The sequence below is a fragment of the Sciurus carolinensis genome, chromosome 11, assembly GCF_902686445.1.
Source record: "Sciurus carolinensis chromosome 11, mSciCar1.2, whole genome shotgun sequence".
In the NCBI taxonomy this organism is placed as follows: Eukaryota; Metazoa; Chordata; class Mammalia; order Rodentia; family Sciuridae; genus Sciurus; species Sciurus carolinensis.
Window position 1 is genome coordinate 29,304,841 of NC_062223.1, and position 13,206 is coordinate 29,318,046.

Below are 13,206 nucleotides of genomic sequence, written 5' to 3' on the forward strand. Positions count from 1 at the left end.
TGGCCTTTTCATGATATCCCATAGTTCTTGGAGATTCTGTTCATGATTTCTTACCATCTTCTCTGTTTGTTTGACTTTGTTTTCGAGGTTAAATATTTTGTCTTCAATATCTGAGGTTCTGTCTTCCAGGTGTTCTATCCTATTGGTTGTGCTTTCTATGGAGTTCTTAATTTGGTTTATTGTTTCCTTCATTTCAAGGATTTCTGTTTGGTTTTTTTTCAATATCTCTAACTCTTTATTGAAATGGTCTTTTGCTTCCTGTATTTGCTCTTTTAACTATCTATTGGTGCATTCATTCAATGCCTGCATTTGCTCTTTCATTTCATCGTTTGCTTCCCTTATCATGTTGATTATGTACATTCTGAACTCCCTTTCTGACATTTCTTCTGCCATGCTGTCATTGGATTTTATTGATATAATATCCAGATTTGTTTGAGGCATTTTCTTCCCTTGTTTTCTCATATTGTTCAGGTATCAGTGGACTGCAGAGATGTTGCAGATTTCCTCTATTGACTTATAATGTCCCTGAAGATTGCTAGTGTATCCCCACTTATCCTTCAGAAGCCTGAAGTCTTAGAGGAAGTTGATACTTCAGTGTTCCCCTAGGTAGCTGCCTCTCTAGGGGTAGTGGTCTTCAGATGGGGTATATTCCCTGCTAGAGGGCAGAGGTGCCTCTACTTGTTGACCAATGGTCATCCAAAGGGGAACTAGACTGCAGGCTGAGGCAATGCCTGTTTGGGCCTGTGTCTCTGGTTTTACCCTCTTTGTGGGAAAACCTCACTCGGCAGGGAAGACCCACCCGGTGGGGAGGTCTCGCTAGTCCGTTCCCCTCCTAGAGGTTCCCCTCAGTCCACAACTACCGCCTGGGCAGGGCAGCCTTCCCAAGCAACGTTTCCAGGGGCCTGGACCTACCTCCTGGGCTTGGGAGCCCTGCCCTTCGCAGACGAGTCTCCTTAGGTGGCCCCTCCTCAGAGAAGCTGTCCGTAGTCCTGGAACCTTCCCTCCACCCCTCAGCTGGTCTCTGTGTAGCTCTCCTGGGCCTGGGAGCCTCACCCTTCGTAGACGAGTCTCCTTAGGTTGTCCCTTCTTAGAGAAGCTGCCCGTAGTCCTGGAACCTTCACTTCGCCCCTCAGCTTGTCTCTGTGTAGTTCATTCAAGAAAAGGTGCCTAGGTCCCTGGACCGGACCTTGCTATGCACCTAATCGCCTGGCTATGCGACCCGCCCTCTGACCAGTCACTTGGAGCCTCTTACATATGTTCCAAGCCCCAGTGACCCATCGCTCGTCTCTTCCTCAAGGCAGCCACTCAGTGCTCTGTGTGGGCGCTTGGAGACCAAGCCACTCACTGCATACCTCCACCTCCTCTGGGCAGCCCCCTCCCCATTGCTCAGGCGGTTGCTGGATCCAAACAACTCGCCGCCCCACTCTTTCTCTGGCAGCCGCTGGAGCCCTGGCAGATCGTTTCAAAACCAAGCAGTGTGTTGCACAACCTCCTTTGCAAAGTTCCCCACTTTCTGAGTTCACTGCTCCAGTGGGGGAGGTGTATCTTGCCGCCTGGGCAGGGCAGCCTTCGCAGGCAATGTTCCCAGGGGCCCGGACCTCCCTCCTGGGCTTGGGAGCCTCACCCTTCGCAGACGAGTCTCCTTAGGTTAGAGAATCTGCCCGCGGTCCTGGAAACTTTAATCCGCCATTTTTCGCTCTGCTTTGCTGTCCGTTTTTACCGCTCCGGCGGGGGAGGGGCGTCCTGCCAAGTCACTCTTCTTCACAAAGTTCTCTGCGTTCCGGGGCTACTGCCCCATCCGGGATGCCTCCCCTATGGGAGAAACTCACCCAGCGGCTTTGAGTTGGTCCCAAGTCACTATCTCCTCTTTTGAATCTTGAGCACTGGAGCAACATGAAATGCAGCCGCCCTCTAGTCCACCATCTTGAACCCCCCTCCCCAATTCTGTTTTTAAACATTTGACTCTAGTCCTAAGAAGGTTATATTTAAATTTAACTGCATCTTACATAAGCAGGACATCATAAAATAAAACTTTATTACTTGCCTCTCTCTGATGCATCAAATAATATAGTATGAGAAAATATTTTATCAATGTCTGAATGAAAATTCAGAAAGTTTCATGAATTTTCTGTTGTTGTTAGATAGCACACAGTCCCAATTCCCATGGATTTTGAACAAGTCCTCTATCGGAAATTTAAAACCCATCCAAATGAACCCATGTATCCATGAACCACCCTCTCTCCATCTGCCCTCCCCTACAGCACAACAAGGGAACTATAGTTGACAACAATTAATTGTCTATTTCTAAATCACTAATAGGGAAAATTTTGAATGATCACAGAACAAAGGAACAATAAATGGTTAAGTGATAGATATACCAGTTACAATGTTCTGATCATTATATGTTGAGATATCACCTTGTACAATGTAATGCCATGAAATTATTGTGTCAATTAAAAAAACCCACAAAATTAAAAAAAATAAATTAAAATGTCCCAGACACATTATTTTCCAACTGTCAAAATTTCCTTCCACTGAGGCGCAAAAGCATGACAAAGGAAAACTAGATGGTGAAGTCTGAGTGAATATAGGAAAGAGAATTATTCAGAAGGGAGAAAACTCTTGTTTGTCTTGACTTCTTAATAAGCTGGCTCACTTGTCTATGCACCTGACAGATGTTAAAATTCTCTTTTTTCACTCTTTTTTGGGATTTTTCTCCCCAAGTCTTTTTAAGATACCTACCTTGGTGTTTCTATTATAGTTTCTTTGATGTGGAAGAAAAATGTCTACTCCATGTGATTCCTGGTGATGCCTCCTTAGGCCTTTAAAATGTTGTGACTCTTTGGGGCTGGTACCTAAAACACTCCTATGACTCCCTTTGGCAGACCATGGATGTCTTATCCTGACATCTATATTGATGTCTATCAATATAGAAACACTGTAAGTTCATGTCACCAGCAACCCTCACCTGATTATTATTATTATTATTTTTACTAAATTGGCCAGTGACTCTTTCTACCTTGGTGTTTCTGATCTCAGTCTCCTGGGACCATTAGTGGGGAAGCTTCTATGCTCTCAGAACAATACACACACATGCAGGTACACATACACACACACACACACACACACACACACACACACACACAACACAAACACACATAGACATCAATTTGAAATGAGTGGCAGGCACATCTCCACAAGGTTTTCCAAAGCTATTTTCACAAACCATTTTCCCACTTTACACATTGACCAAGGGTTTAAATCCTTTTCCTAGTTTTGCAAACTCATACCTGCATAAGGCCATCTGGTATGGAAATAGGCAGTGTGATCTGGACACACTTTGTAATTTCACATGCACTATATCTAGTCAGACTTTAAAATTTTACATATTAAAACATGAGAGGTGTTGGTTCATGAATGACTTGTTTATATCAATGGTGGATCTGAGAAAATTAATTTTCATTTAGAAAGGGGCAGTACATTATTTTAATGCAATAATCATTTCTTTGCATCCACTGTAAAGATACCTTTTAGAGACAACTTTTTGTAAACTTAAACTTATCTGAAAACAGAAAACTGCTAAGCAAATTGAACAAGGACTAATTTTAGAGGTGAAGAGGAAAGCAGAAATGTGGGTGGAGGAAAACGATGTTTGAAGATCATTTCTGACTGGGTTAGAGGAAGAAGTCGAGGTGATCTCATAAAATACCCAAGGCCGCTCCAGTAAAGTCATTTTGTGATCTTTATGGTGAAAAGGGTCATTTATAGTTCCCTATCTCTATTTAGGTTTGAGGATTCTTTTCAAAATAAATTAATTAACAAATAACCCTCAGGATTTAGGAAAGAATTAGAAAGAATCATCACTACAGTGTCAACAGATAATAGGAAATGCTAATTTTGAAGTAATTTCAGCATTGGTCACTTCAAATAGCTGGGTGACAGAGGGGTGATGTAGGCCCAAGAGGGTGGCAGTTGATCACGCTATTTTGGGGCACACTGCAAGAATCAGTCTCCATCCCCTTACTCCACCTGTGAGTCAGAGGAGACCATTGCCTTAGAAGGTAGAAGGTTAGTACCTGAATAAGCAGAATGGGGCTACAGAATGAGAACAGCATCTTGCCTCCTAAGACTACCCTGGCCTCCAGGCTTGACTATGATATCAAAAGATTTTCTCACTTTCACCATAGGAGAAAAGGAATTTGGGTTTTCACACAGCAAATCTTACCTATTTGAAGTGAATAAGTTTAATAGGAATGATGAGCACCAGCGACTGACAAAAATGATGAAAAGGAGATGGCCATGTGAAGATTAGTAGGATAAAAATGCCAGAGAGAGAAAGCTCTGACTCTGACACAGGAATGACTGGGGCATTGTCAAGGAACTATATAAGATCAGAGAGTTGAATATAAGGATCCATTTAGAGAATGGAGAGAAGAGGGATCTCAAATGCAGGCAAGGTATTGTCAGTACATCTGTGTTCAGCCCTTCTTGAAACCCCTGAGGAATGCAGGCTATTGTGACTGCTTTAAAGTGATCCAAAGTTAAAACATTCTTGGATATGGTGTGCTATAGAAGAGTTGAGCAATGTCTTTACATGTTCTGAAAAGGCTTTGTATTGAGCTTCCATTTTTCTCTTAACTTTCAATTGTAGAATTCACTTTGGAATAACTTCTTGAATACTTCAGAGTATAGTAAACTTTATGTTTATTTATTTTTTCCATTTATTAACAGTGAAGGAAAAATCCACAAAAATGTGATTATTTTGATTTTTATGAAAACCATAAGATGGTTTTATATTATTATAGTAATGTGAATATTATAAAGGATCTTAAAGTTCTTACATTTATATTTGTATAATCTGATAGGATTAATGACTGTATAAAGATCAATAGAATAAAGAGTATGACATTAGCTTTAGTTTTACATTTCTTATATTACAGTTGGAAGTTTTCCTGACTAGGTAATTCTGGTATCAAACTTTAATCACTTGTCCTGATGAACTCTCAATAGAATAAAAAATCAGCTGAACCTGCTAATAGAATCCTTCTCGGACTTACTCAATATGAAGTAGCCTCCAAAATGATAGCCTTCCACTTCCATAAACTTGTTCTATTGTTTTCTCTGTTTACTTTATAGTTACTTAATCATTGTCTTCTTTCCCCCCCAATTATATGCATTCTGTTATTTTTTTAAATGGTTCTTGTCTTTTATAAGCATTTATCAGATATTGATTAAAAGTCTAGTCAGACCTGGCATGTTGGTACTTGCCTGTAATCCCAGTGGATCAGAAGGCTGAGATAGGAGGGTTGCAAGTTCAAAGTGAGCCTCAACAACTTAGTGAGGCCCTAAACAACTTAGTAAGTCCCTGTCTCAAAAACAACACAATAATAAAAAAGACTGGAGAAGTGGCTCAGTGGTTTAGCTTCTCTGGATTCAATCCCTGGTGAAAAACAAACACACACACACAAAAACAAACAAACAAACAACAACAACAACCACAACAAAATACTAATATGGGACCAAGAATAAACAAATGCAAAGTTCATCTCTCATGGATATCCAGCCCTGGGGCAGGGGTGCAGACAGATAGAAAATAGTGAAAGTCAACCATGGTCATATGAGGTATTTTTACTTTTGATCAGAGTCACTGATGCAGTGAAAGTGTTGGGTTGGAGAAGCAGGGCAGGAGGGAATCTTCTTCAACTGAACCATGGGGGTTGGCTTCTCAAGGAAGATAAGGTTTAATTTCTTAACCGAGGACAGAAGTCAGAGAGAAATGACAACTGGAGAGAGATGAGGGTTCATTTTTAGGTGGAGAAGCAAAACCCTAAGGAAAGGAAAGGGTTGCACAGCTATTTGAGAGAGGATAGGGCTCACAATGTGCTTGGAGAGGTAGAGGCAGTAGCAAGATGGATCAGAGAATTCAAGGGCAGGGGGAGGGGATTCTAAGGTGATGGGGAACAAAGTAGGACATCAAGCAAGAGGGCATCAAAAACTCCATGTTGCTCACATCATAAGTTACAACATAGATTTTTAAACTTTTTTAAATTTCTGAGTTCCCTGGTGAGAATGGACAGCTTAATTCTCACCCATTTCTGAAAGAACCACTAGTTCTTCTGGGAAACAGGCGTGGTTCTTAGCATGAGAGTTAGCTGCCAACTGAAGTCCCCTGCTTCATTCAAAGTTTCTTCATGGCAGTTTTCACCTCTGTGATCCTCAGTGTGTAGATCAAGGGATTCAGCATGGGAGTGATGATTGAATCAGACATGACCATTGCCTCATCTATGGGGTAAATAGCAACAGGTCTCACATACAAGAAAATACATGACATGAAGAATAACATGACCACCGTGAGGTGGGAGCCACAGGTGGAGAGGGCTTTGTGTCTCCCTTCAGAGTTGTAAGACTTCAGGGAGCAGAGGATGACTACGTAGGAGGCAATTAGGGTGAGGAAGATGGTCATGCACATCATCCCACTGTTGAGGATGACTAAGAGACCCAGAGTCCAAGTGTCCATGCAGGCAATTGTCAGTAAGTGAAACAAGTCACACATAAAGTGATCAGTGACATTGGGGCCACAGAAGGGTATTCTGTACATGAAGAGAAGCTGTATTCGCCCCCTCCACCATCAGGCAGTGCACTCGAGGACTCAGGATGCTGCTGTAGTGCAGGGGCTTGCAGATGGCCATGTAGGGGTCACAGGCCATCACGGTGAGCAGGATGATCCCCACACCACCAAAGAAATGCTCTGCAAAGAGCTGGGTCATGCAGCACTCGAGGGAGATGGCAGTGCTCTCAGAGGGAGTCCACAATTTGGGGGCAATGACGGAAGAGTAGGTGATATCCAGAAAGGACAGGAAGGTGAGAAAAAAGTACATAGGCCACCTCAGACTCTGACTTGTAATCATGGTCTCCACAACAAGTAGATATCTCAGCACTGTCATCTCATACATGATTAGGAATACAGCAGAAAATATTTTCCTTGGTTCCTGGTTCTTGGTAAGACCCAAAAAGATGAATTCTGTCACATAATTCTGATTTCCCATCTACCTGGTGTGTGTGAGCTTTTCTTGAAAGCTAACACCTACAAAAAAGCAACATATGGTTTATAGTTCATGATTAGTTGACTTCCTAGTTGATTTCTAGGAACTTGTCTATTTATTACTAATTTGTTCACCATCCACGAATTCGACTTTTAGGAAAATGTGTTAAATATAGAATTTATAGATGCATACTTCATTAGTGAAAGTTCACCTCGTGTCTTTTCTGTGTTCAAATTATTCTTCCATGTTTAATTGGTTTCTCTTCCTCCTTCTTCTAACTTAAAAATTCTTATTAATAGTAGCCTACATTTCTGACCACCTACCTCATTCCAAGCAGTAGAATAATGATATGATTAGCTTTATCTTTCAGATGAAGACACTAACTCCAACAGAGTTTAGGAAACTTAGCCAAGGTTGCATAGCTAGTGAACAAACAGTTCAGTCAGAATGTGGACTGCATGTTCTAACTCCAGACTCAGTATGCTCCAACATCAGTACACTTTCTCTGTTAGAGATGGAGCGATTATCCTGTTTTTTCTTTAAAACAACCTAGTGAAATGAATTATTCTTGTGCTCTTTTTCAAAGGCATATTGTTATGGTTCACATATGAGGCATTGCCCAAAAGGTGAAATGTTTGGTCCTGAGAGTTTTGATCTAATCAGTACATTAATTCCATGATAGGGATTAACTGAGTGGTAACTAGTGGTAACTGTAGGCAGTTAGGGTGTGGCTGGAGGAGACAGTGGTTCCTGAGGTCATGCCTCATAGTTTCTATTTTTTCTATGGTCTACAATGTTTCTCTCTCTCTCTCTCTCTCTCTCTCTCTCTCTCTCTCTCTCTCTCTGTTTTCTGGTGGCCATGTCCTAAGCCACTTTCTTCTGCCAAATTCTTCTGCCATGATGTTCTACCTCACTTTGGGCTCCAGAGAAAGGAGTCAGCCATCTATTGACTGAGACTTGCTGAAAGCATTAGCCCCCAAATAATCTTTTCCTCCTCTAATTGTTCTTATCAGATCTTTTAGTCACAGCAGCAAAAAAAAAAAGATTAAAACAAATATAGCATTGCAAATATACCTAAAAGTGGTGATTATATAATGCCCAACTAACATATTGTTTAATGATGAAAATTTAACCCAAGTTTTTTCTTTAAGTTTCTCTGTCCCCTCAATGCAGCAAAAGATTCCTGAACATAATTATGACAACTAAACAATTAGCTTGCAGGTTGATCTCCTTGTTGGGCACTGTGCCAGGTATGACAGGTGTATTACCTCATGTAAACTGGATGATACCACACGAGGTAGGAACCATTATTCCTCCCATGGGAAAGAAACCCAGAAACCTTGGAAGCTATGTTATAATTTTATAATGAGTGCTTTGTGGAGTCAGTGTTTTTATCACATAACTCAAATTTTTACCTATTATATTCCATTATCAGAGAAGAGAAAATCACATTATGTGGTACTTCAAGAGGATTGCTATGATAACCAAGATGAAGCTGCAGTGGAAACATGGCTTGCCTTGCCAGGTTTTTGTAGAAACTCTAAAGTGAAATGTAGATTACATCTTGCCATGAATGAGGATGTGCTTGGTAATCTACCTCAGATCCATCCCTTACACAAAGCCCAGAGCATTCACAGGGGGCTTGAAGGCCCTGCATTACAAAAGTCTCTCCATCTTGCCCCAAAACTAAGGCCTTTATTGCAAAAACCTTTGTGAGTTCAAGGAGCAATATTTCAGGAGTCAGTAAATGGAAAGTGGATCATATTCTAACCTGCCTTCTTAGTGTAGTCTGTCACATGGCCACCCTGCTGGCTTCCCCAAGCCTTGTTTTCCTCATCTGCAGTATAAGGATGGCCCAGTGAGGAGTAGCAATAGGAGGGTCTCTGTTCTCCTCAAACATAAACACTCATGTTTTTTTTTTTTTGTTTTGTTTTTTGTTTTTTAACAGTTATTGCTTAGATCTCTGGGTAAGATTTCCTTAGGGGGTGGTTCATTGGGAGTGGTTCCCTGTCTCCTTCTGGAATTTCCCCCCTTAAGAGGATGGCTCCCCTAACTCCACCCTATTCTGTCCATCACAGAAGAAGCTCCTCCCAGTACTTGCCCCCTTTAACCTGCATATTGTAAATAAAGGAGAGTTGGGAGATCCATTTGTTGTAAAGAAAAACCACCAGCATCCTCCTCGGGCAGTCAACACTTTCCTCCTCCATGCAGGATGCGGCAGAGAAGACTCCAATAAGTTTCTACAGCAGTGCAATTAATACATCATAGCTACCATACTTATATTGCCTCCTAATAATTAAGGGCAATGTGCAAAGGACTTTTTCCCACTTAATTATCATAGTCTTATGAAGTGTGTATCTTTATTGACTGAATTTCACAAGCAGCAACTGAAGATGAGAGAAACTGTAACTGCATCACACTTACCAGAGTCTGGTTGCTATTTCTTTGGTAAGCAGGTCCAGTGAAACCATTAACTTGCTATATTGTCCTTTAGCATGTGTATTTCTAGACATGCCTGAGCTCAAATCAAAACAACAAACAGTACCTTGGACTCTCAGCTATCTCACAGTGCATCAGTGAAGAGCTGTTCTTTGAAAAGTTGTGCTGGTGAGGACAGGGATAATTATAATTAATGCTTTTCTTTGCACCAGTCCACTTCCCTCGCTTTGCCTAAGCACTGACATCAACAGCAAGCATTTTAAAAACTTGCTGTACATGGCCTTTTTTCTTAGCTATGAGGAAGAATTTGTGAGTTTAAAACAATGCCACTGCTATTGTCTCTGTCATTCCACTGCCACCAACACTAGCAGCCATTGTTGTAGACAGAGACATGACTAAATGAGGAAGCTATGTTTTGACACATAGGGAAATATTGAAAAAAAGTTTTCAAAATTAAAACCATCAATCTAACTTAGTACTTAATATTATACATGTTTAAATTTTAAGGGAAACAATGCATTTTTTTTTTTTTTGGTCAAAAATTAAAGGCCAATGGTATGGAAGGAGGGAGAGAAATTACTTTGTGGACCTGTGTAAAGGAAAGAGAGAGATGGAAAGAAATGGAAAGAGAGCAGGAGAAAAAGATATGTAAGCAAAGGGGGAGAAAAAGAAGGTATGTGTGAAAGAAGGGAGAAAGAGAAAAGAAAGGTTAAAGTAAAATTGAAAAAAATGCAGAAAATTGTCTCTTAGTAACCATTTTCATGTATGTATTACCTTTCTTCCTGCCTGTGAGAAATTTTGGAAGTCATACACTTTATTTTTCAATTTTTATTTTATTTTCTTTCTTAGAGGGGGTTTCATTGAAAAGGCAAATAGATAAAGAAAATGTTGTATCAGTACATAGTGGAGTCTTAGCCACAAAGAAGAATAAAATTAAGTCATTTGCTGGTAAATAAATGGAACTGGAGAGCAACATGCCAAGGGAAATAAGCCAGACTCAGAAGTTAAGAGAAGAATGTTTTCTCTCATGTATGGAAGCTACAGAGAAATGAAGAAAAGAAAAATAAAGAGAAACTCTTGAAAGTAGAAGGGAGAACTGGGCAGTAGACAAAGTGGGATCAAGGCGGAAGGAGGAGGGTGAGAAAGGAGAGGAACTGCAGAATGAAATTGACCAAACTGCTAGATACATGTATGAATATGTCACCCTTCCACTTATAGGCACTGCTATAATGCATCCATCAAAAAATAAATAACAAAGAAAAATCAGTAAATTAAAGATGGGAGATCAGGGAAAGGAAGTGGGAAAGTACAGGGAAAGTACTTGATATTAAAATAACAAATCATGTTACATGCATTTATAAATATGTCAAAATTGCTACAGTTATGCATAATTATAATACACTAATAAGAAAAAGAAAGTCATCTGATCTAACACAAGTTTAAGCACAAGTATAAACTGAAGTCCTTCAAGTTCCTTTTCCAAAGATTTAGTAACATTTATAGATAAAGCAAATAAGTGTTGAGTATGAATGACTGACATACTTTAGAATAACAGGTATGTATGTACCTAAATGAAATTAATACAAAATCAATTCAATTAATCATACTTTTCAGGTAATCCCTATGCTACAATTGTATGCAATGACTAAATCTACCTATTAAATACTTAGATGAATAAGATGATTGTTAGAGTGTAGGTTTTATAGATGTTCGAAAGTTGAGACTGTAAAATTCTGAGGTCATCTATGATCATACCACATCCAAATTTCATTCACATGAAGTAAACTTCTTCAAAGAATCCAAGAACAGGTGAAATTATTTCAACTGGATTCTTCTAACTGTAAAGGAAAGATACCTAGGGAACAGGGGGAAAATCATCTATCAATTCAATCTTGGTCAAATTCATAGAACTAGGATATTTTTATTGCTTTCCAAGAAAGATTTAAAGCAGAAGTTTTACAACTCTCTGAGCCTAATAAGGAAATAACCTTCCTGGTCACCAAGGGATTTGCCTTCTCTCCAATTAAGGAACAACTGCTAAAGTGTTAGCTAAGTAGAGCCTTCACTAATGCATTTCATCTTCACTTTCAAATTTCTGTGGTATATTTTCAAATGAAAGCAGAATGTCTTCATTCATCCTTCTTAGGAGGCACATCAGAGTATGCACTCTGCTCTGGGTGCCAGACCTGGGCTGTAAGAGCATGCAGTGGCCATTGAGGAGTGATGACACAGCACCATTTGTCACTCGGGTTGCACCCCATGAGACTGGTTCTACCTGAAGGAGGTGCAGATCTCTAAACCAAATCTTACCCACCTAGGTTTCTAATAGGGTATTCTCCTGGGCAGGAGTGTCCCTGGGGTCAAACCAATAGGCCTCTCCACAGGCCAAAATCTATACCTCAGTGTTAACCCTTCGTTTATTAGCTCCTTCCCTGTGATCTGAACCCCAATTACATGATTACCACAATCTTAAAGTGACTAGAATATATGAACTGGAAGGGACTTTAGTCAAATATCATGTCTATAGTTCATTTCTCACTAAGGAGGCATACTTGAGCCCAAAAAGTTATCACTGTGATCAGAACATTTTTGTCCAGGTTTAAAAATTATTTAAATCATTTTCAGATAGTTAAGAATGTCACTTGCAAATAGTATTTTACCATTTTCAAATGTTTATTCCTTCCAGTAATAAATTTGCCTAATGAAGTTATTGATGTGACATTTATGTTATTTATTTATTTTTTAATTTTTATTATTATTGTATACAAATGGGATACATGTTGTTTCTCTATTTGTACATGGAGTCAAGGCATACCATTTGTGTAATCATACGTTTACATAGGGCAATGATGTTTGATTCATTATTTTTTTCCCTTCCCCCCCATGCCTCCCACCCCTCTTTTCCCTCTATACAGTCCTTCTTTCCTTCATTCTTACCACACTCCTTATCCCTAACCCTAAACCTAACACTAACCCTAATGCTAACCCCTCCCACCCCCCATTACATGTCCTCATCCACTTATCAGCGAGATCATTCGTCCTTTAGTTTTTTGAGATTGGCCTATCTCACGTAGCATGATATTCTCCAATTTCATCCATTTGCCTGCAAATGCCATAATTTTATCATTCTTCATTGTGCAGTAATATTCCATTGTATATATATACCACAGTTTCTTTATCCATTCATCAACTGAAGGGCATCTAGGTTGGTTCCACAATCTGGCTATTGTGAATTGAGCAGCAATGAACATTGATGTGGCTGTATCTCTGTAGTATGCTGATTTTAAGTCCTTTGGGTATAGGCCAAGGAGTGGGATAGCTGGGTCAAATGGTGGTTCCATTCCAAGTTTTCTGAGGAATCTCCACACTGCTTTCCAGAGTGGCTGCACTAATTTGCAATCCCACCAGCAATGTATGAGTGTTCCTTTTTCACTACATCCTCGCCAACACCTATTGTTGCTTGTGTTTGTGATAATCGGCATTCTGATTGGGGTGAGATGAAATCGTAGGGTAGTTTTGATTTGCATTTCCCTTATTACTAGGGATGTTGAACATTTTTTCATATATATGTTGATTGCTTGTACATCTTCTTCTGTGAAGTGTCTGTTCACTTCCTTAGCCCATTTGTTAATTGGATTATTTGTAGTCTTGGTGTAGAGTTTTTTGAGTTCTTTATAGATTCTGGAAATTAGCACTCTATCTGAAGTATGAGTGGCAAAGATAT

The 13,206-nt window shown here is 39.9% G+C and overlaps 1 pseudogene; it reads right to left on the bottom strand.

Annotated features, from left to right (window-relative positions):
- Window positions 1-6,178: 6,178 nt before the first annotated feature.
- LOC124958139 (olfactory receptor 4C6-like) lies at window positions 6,179-7,046 on the bottom strand (annotated as a pseudogene).
- Window positions 7,047-13,206: the final 6,160 nt, after the last annotated feature.